General features: G+C 36.4%; 1 pseudogene; it reads right to left on the bottom strand.

Moving 5' to 3' along the window:
• Positions 1-276: 276 nt before the first annotated feature.
• On the bottom strand, positions 277-1,428 carry LOC101152481 (prothymosin alpha-like; annotated as a pseudogene).
• Between the last annotated feature and the right edge of the window lie 5,701 nt (positions 1,429-7,129).

Below are 7,129 nucleotides of genomic sequence, written 5' to 3'. Positions count from 1 at the left end.
TATTTAATTGAACAATGAAAACAGTTTAAAATAGATAATATAACCATTCATAAGCCTTTTTTCCCCCTAGTTTTTCCCCCAATTTTACTTTTTATAATTATTTATTTGACACATAATCATTGTACATATTAATAGGGTATAGTGTGATGTTTCAGTACATGTGTACATTGCATATTGATCAAATTATGATAATCTGTTTGTTTACCATCTCAAACACTTGTAATGTCTTTGTAGTTGGAATGAAATATATCTTTTTTTTTTTTTAGAACAACTCAGCAAAATAAAATTCCTGTTTATTGTTGGACAACATTGTTTCACACATACATCAAACAGGCCAAAAAAAAAAAAAAACAGCAACTTCATAGACAAAAAAGGAAAAAAAATAAACCTTTTATCTTTGGCGTTTTTAACCATCTAATACAAACCAACTACTTATAGTACAGCTAAGTACATACACAAAAAAGTTAGTGGAATGCTCGGAATAAGATTGTTTTTCTGTTGTCATTTTTGCTTTTTTTTACAAGGTTTTTTTTCTCCTTTGAGATTATAATGAACATGGTCACACCACAAGTAAAGTCAGAAGTAGGACAGAGAACGCTCCGAAGGCTGGTTTGGTCATCCGAGATCATTAAAAATGGCTGACCCTAACAATATGTCCAAAAATATAAAATGTAAATAAAAAATACAAACAAATTTCCTTTTTAAAGTACTTTTAAGAAAAAAAGCAGGGCCTTGGAAGTTTTGGTTCTTTTTTCCTCCCCTGTTGCAAATTCTCATGGTTTGGGTTGGGTGGTGGAGAGCGCGTGTCATCTGCGGGTGGCACTGCCCACGGTGGGCGGGCAGGCCTCTCTACTCGAAGGTGACCACGTTTAGATTCTGAGACGGGAAGTGGAGGGTGAATAGGTCACGGCAGCCTTTTTTTTTAGTTTAACTTTTCCTTTTTTGCTGTCTAGTCGTCCTCGTCGGTCTTCCGCTTCTTGGTATCGACATCGTCATCCTCATCATCTTCAGCTGCCCGCTTGCCCGTAGCTGACTCAGCTTCCTCATCTTCATCTCCACCCTATTCCTCACCATCACCTTCTTCTTCCTCCTCCTCTTCCTCTTCTTCATCTACCTCATTGTCAGCCTCCTGCTCCCCATTTTCCTCATTAGCATTCCCGTTAGCAGGGGCGTCTCTTCCATTTTCCTCCTCTTCCACAACTTCCTTCTTCTCCTTGAAGTCCTTGGTGGTGATTTCGGAGCTGGTGTCTACGGCTGCGTCTGACATGGTGGGGCACGCCGGTGATCCGATGCAGGGGATTAAAAAGAAAGCGAGAGTTCACGGACACTGGCGATAAAGCTGCCGGAGTCCGCGGCGGCGGAGGAGGCGCGCGGCGGAGGCGGCTGCGGCGAGCAGGGAGTCGCACGAGGAACAATGCAAAGATGGCTTTTCAGAGCAGCCAGTGGGGCGGAATGAAATATATCTTAAAATGGTTGTCTACAATTAATGTGGCATCTTTTCATTTTCTCCAAAAGCCATTATTGAAGCATTTTTCCCAAAATTAATGAGTAATAATATAAAGATAGAATACAATCTACTTATTTCATTAATTTGAGAATCAAGTATGAAAGACAGAAAATTTGGGAAGTTACATATGAGATCCTCATTATTGTGTATTTGTTTTAAAAGAATAAAACAAACTAAATACAAGCATCTTCTCCAGTTACTTTAAATATTATGGTAGTCTTATAGGAAAGCTGATACATTTATTTTCCTGAAACACATTTTTTTCATACTGAAAATAGGAGAGGGTTACCAGTCCATTTTCCACAAAAAATACAATATACTTTAAGATAAACTATTCTTTTTTTGAGAATAAGCACAAACATAAAATGAAACAAAAAATATGACTCAAAAGGTATTTTTTTCTAATTTTGACAAACTTAAAATATATATGTATTAAAAGACAGGAAGGTTTGGCATATGCTAATTTATAGGGTTAGAGGCTGGCAGAACTGGAATAATGGCAAAGCTCATATTCAAACTCAAGATCTCCCTGAACAGGGCAATTACCAGGAGGTCACTGGGTTATAAAAATGCACTTGTGATGAACTGGTCTCTGGAAGGGGTTTGGCTGGAAAATGGCATGAGAAAACTCGTTAAGGTGAAGAAAATAGTCAATCCTCACCTTACTTTGTCAATAGGTCCTTGAAAACCACCACTTTACATGAAATTTTGCATAACAAAATTTGTATAGGCCAATTAATATAAATAAGAGTTAAGTTCCTGTGGCATACTTCTGGTGAGAAAAACATCACCAAACTTCCAAATAAAAACACAAAACACTTTTAATATTAAATATTGAAATAAATGTGAACTCTACCTATATTTATATTTACAAAATATTAATAAATCAAGTAAGATTATTATTCACCCAGTAATTTCAGTTCCGGGTCAAGCCTATCCCAGCAGCTCAGAGGTGAGGAAGCAACCCTAGACAAAACACTGTTCCATGGCAAGGCATACTCACTCACACACCCACACTCACTCAGACTGGGACAATGTAGACACGGGAACGAACTCAATGTGCGCAGCTTTGGGATGTTGGGGGAGATTGAAGTGCCCTGAGAAAACCCACGCAGACATGAGGAAAACATGCAAACTCCACACAGAGAGTGGCGCTGCTGGGAGTCAATTTTTTTTTCTCATCAACATTATACTGAAATGAAGTTGAATGAAACAATGTTATTCAAGAACCTGCTCCAGAAGGTATCTCTTTTGACTGGTCATGCCATATATGAATAGAATCATTACAGCTCAATGAAAAACAATAATCTATAGTACATTGAAAAATAACTAAAAGAGTATAATTATAATGTTCATAACACACACAAAAACACTGTGTGCGGTAATGGATACCCCATTTACTCTGATGTGATTATTACATATTGTATGCCTTTATCAAAATATGTACCCCATAAATATATACACAGACTATGTACCCATAAAAATTAAAATTAAAAAACAAGTCAATGGGCCGGGTACTGTGGCTCACGCCTGTAATCCCAGCACTTTGGGAGGCTGAGGCGGGCGGATCATGAGGTCAAGAGATTGAGATCATCCTGGCTAATACGGTGAAACCCCGTGTCTACTAAAAAATACAAAAAAATTAGTCAGGCGTCTTGGCGGGAGCCTGTAGTTCCAGCTACTCAGGAGGCTGAGGCAGGAGAATGGCGTGAACCTGGGAGGCGGAGCTTGCAGTGAGCCAAGATAGTGCCACTGCACTCCAGCCTTGGCGACAGAGCGAGACTCCCTCTAAAAAAAAAAAAAAAAAAAAAAAAAAAAAAACTCAATGAACTGAACATTTTAAAAAGACAAAAGTAGTCATCTTAAAATAAGATACATTGCAGGAAGCATAAAATAGAATTTTGTTACTGCAAGCAAGAAAAACTGGCTCTAGCTTACTTAAAAGACTTAAAAGAAAATGCATTAGAATAAAATTTGAGGAAGCTCTAGCCAGAGCAATCAGGCAAGAGAAAGAAATAAAGGGCATCCAAGCTGGAAGAGAGGAAGTCAAACTATCTCTGTTTTCTGATGATAGGATTGTATACCTAGGAAACCTTAAAGACACATCCCAAAACTCCAAGATTTGATAAATGAATTCAGTAAAGTCTCAAGTTATCAAATCCATTTACACAAATTAGTAGCACTGCTATACACTATTTCTTTTTTAAACTTACTAAAATGTATATGGCAAATATTTAGTTTTCAATTACATTGGGTAGAATTTACAACTTTCATAAATTATGCTACAATTCAATATTTTGCATAGTAGTGGTCCGAAAGACCAATAAATCTAGTAACTGTCATGAAGAATTTGCTAATTTTAAAATATGGAAATATGTGAAAACTTTGAAAATCTAAACTACGATGCGTAGGCCAGTTTCTCATAGATTTAGATTTAACCATTTTAAAAAAATATACAAATTATCAGTATAACACAATTCAAAAATTATCTGGTTCTACAGGTTAGCTCATGCTATATTGAAAGAATTACATTAAATTCTTGATAAAATAACATTCTGCTTGATTATAATTTTTTACTTGATAGATTTGTAGTGGCTTTAATTCTTATTCCATGATTTATTTTATTTTAAATTAATATAATGATTATCAATTTTATAAATTGCTTCTGACAGTGAAAATAATCATGTGACTTTCAGAATGAGGTCAACTCCTCTCAGTAACATTGCAATATATCACAATGATTCAGGTTTCTCTATTATACACAAATGTAAAGGACAAGATGACTTTGTAACCCTGATTGTCTGGGAACACTGCCAAAAACCGGATTTTGTGCTACACTGATGTAATGGAGAGAGATTCACTCTTGAATTGTATTATGTTCTATTGGATTAAAAAAAAAAGTCACAAAACATTTACCATAATGTTGACTGGTCATTAAGTAGAAAATCCTGATTATAATGTAAGGGCAAAATTAAAATGGCATATATAATATATCACATATTGTAATAGCGTTATTAAAATGAACAGATATTATAATAGCTATATTAGGGATAATACAAATTATAATAAATGCATTATTAATAATTCACATTTATACTGTTTTTACTGTATACTATGCACTCTTCTGGGCACTAGAGCTAGAAAATTAACAGAACAAACAACAGCAGATGTCACTTTCTAAGGGAATTTATCACTTGTTTGGGGGAAGGCATACAACAAACCCTTAATCAAAAATAACAGATAATGATCAGTGCTATGATGAAAACTAGATACCACATTATGCGAGTGAGTGGGATGTTTTACTTAAAACATACCCAGAGAAGGTGATATTATAGATTGAACTGTGCTTTCCAAAAAGGTGTATGGAAGCGCCAAACCTTGTACTTGTGAATGTAACCTTATTTCAAAAGAAGGTCTTTGGAGATGTAAGACAATTAAGAGGAGGTCACTAGAATGGGCCCTAATCTAATGTGATTGTTGTTCTTAAAAAAAGAGAAACATGTAGGCACAGAGACAGAAGGGAGAGCATTGCGTGAAGAGAGAGGCAGAGATTAGAATGCTACATCTACAAACCAAGACATGCCAAAGCTTTCTGAATCCAAGGCTAGGAGCAAGGCGTGGGGTAGATTGTTTTTCAGAGCCCTCAACAGGAATGAACACTGCCAGTACCTCGATTTTGAACTTCTAGTCTCCAGAACTGTGAGATATAAATTGTTATTTTAATCCACCTAGTTTGTGGTACTCTGTTAGGAAACTGATATGGATGATATTTAACTTCAGAACTAATTTATAACAAAAGTCAACTCTGTGAAGAATTCGGGAAGATCATTCTGAGTAGAAGAGTCAGATACTGCAAAGACTTAAGGCAGCAGCAATATATCTTAGGCACAAGACATATAAAGAAGGTGGCTGTGTGTGTAGTGTGAAGATAATTCGGTAGGGAGATAGTTGCAGCCAAGTGTGAAAAAATAAAATAAATCTTGAGATCCCCAAATCATTACGCCAAGGGAAAAGTCAAGCTGAGAACAACTTCAGGGAAACCTGGCTCCCATTTTATTCCTAAATAAGATCGCTACAAAGATTAAAAAAAAAAAAAAAAGCTACAAACCTCCCTCGCAATTTGCCCACAAGATAATTCCTTGTGGGCCTCAAGATCTTTACCCTAAAAAAGTTCAGTTAAATTTCACTGGCAATATAAACTGATGGCTTATCCTCACAGGTCCTGGATAGAAAGTCATCCCTCTGCTCACCTGAGACAAATGCATATGATAGTGCTTCCTCTGCCCTACTGTTTTTGTGAAAATGCAGTTTTACTGAGCCAGGTTAAATTGTGTATTCAGTGAAAGGCTGACCAAGGACCGAAAAGAATGCAGCCTTTTATCTCTTGTCGACGTATGATCTGGAAGCCCTTGCTTCTAGTTGTGCCACCTTTCCAAACCAAACCAATGTACATCTTACAATGCATTGATTGATGTCTCATGCCTCCCTAAAATGTACCCTGGCCACCTTGGGCTCACGTTCTCAGGACCTCCTGCAGCTGTGTCATCCGCATGCCCTAAACGTTGGCAAAATAAACTTTCAACATTGATTGAGACCTGTCTCAGATATTTTGAATTCATAAAAGTGATACTGAATAGGCAGGGGAGACAATTAACCCTGTTGTTCAATTAAGGAGCTCACATATTATTATAAGTAAATTGGAAAACTTATTTGAAGACTTTAATAATAACAGAATGTTGTTAAAAAAGAATTCTATTTCAAAAAGAACACTCTGGAGAATGGATAGTGGAAAGAGGGAGGTGGACAAGAGCGGAGCCCACAGAGCAGTTCAGCATGTACTGCAGTGACTGGTGTCCTGAACCATAAATACCTGCAATTTTTATGCAGTTGATCAGCACTGGAGATGGTGAAGAGTAAAAGATTTGTGATATATTGACCAGAATTACTGGCAGGAGTATGTGTGTAGTGAAAATGATTACAAATAAAAAATAACTTAGGTGTTTTGGGCTTGAGATGCTGGGTAGTTTGTTGATATCATTTCCTGACATCAGAAACATTCTGAAAGTGTCAGGGGACACAAGTTCACTTTGGACATTCCAGGAAAGAAAAGTCTATTAGCTGTGAAATTAAATTGTTAAATCTACAGGTTTAAAATATTACAAATTTAGAATTCGGGGTGACCTTGTGTGTGACGGAATGTATTTTGGAGTAATCAACATAAAGTTGGTACTTAAAGCTCCAGACCTAGATATATAAGATGTCCATCATTAGAGGAATATGTGTTCTTATGAATTACTCTGTAAGGTCTACAATACTCAAAACTGGTTAGATGTGGAGCACACAGAGTATATTGATCAAGAATGACCTTGAAATAGATGAAAACTCCAGATTTGATTCAGAAATCAAAAGCAGAAAACCAAATCAGCACTCAGGAACAGATTCCTGCAGACACACACGTCTAGCATACAAAGAATGGGTTATATTGCCATTCTTTGAGAAAGGAATGAGTTACCTACTGAAATGAATTAAAGGTGATTCCAAGCAGACGAAAGAACATGTCCAAATTTCTGAGGGCAAAGGAGCACAGAATACATTAAAATAAATAGAAAAGAAATCCTTTCA

The sequence above is a fragment of the Gorilla gorilla genome, chromosome 14 (assembly GCF_029281585.2).
Source record: "Gorilla gorilla gorilla isolate KB3781 chromosome 14, NHGRI_mGorGor1-v2.1_pri, whole genome shotgun sequence".
In the NCBI taxonomy this organism is placed as follows: Eukaryota; Metazoa; Chordata; class Mammalia; order Primates; family Hominidae; genus Gorilla; species Gorilla gorilla.
Note: the sequence above shows the minus strand (reverse complement) of the source record. Positions and strands in the feature narration are given on the sequence as shown.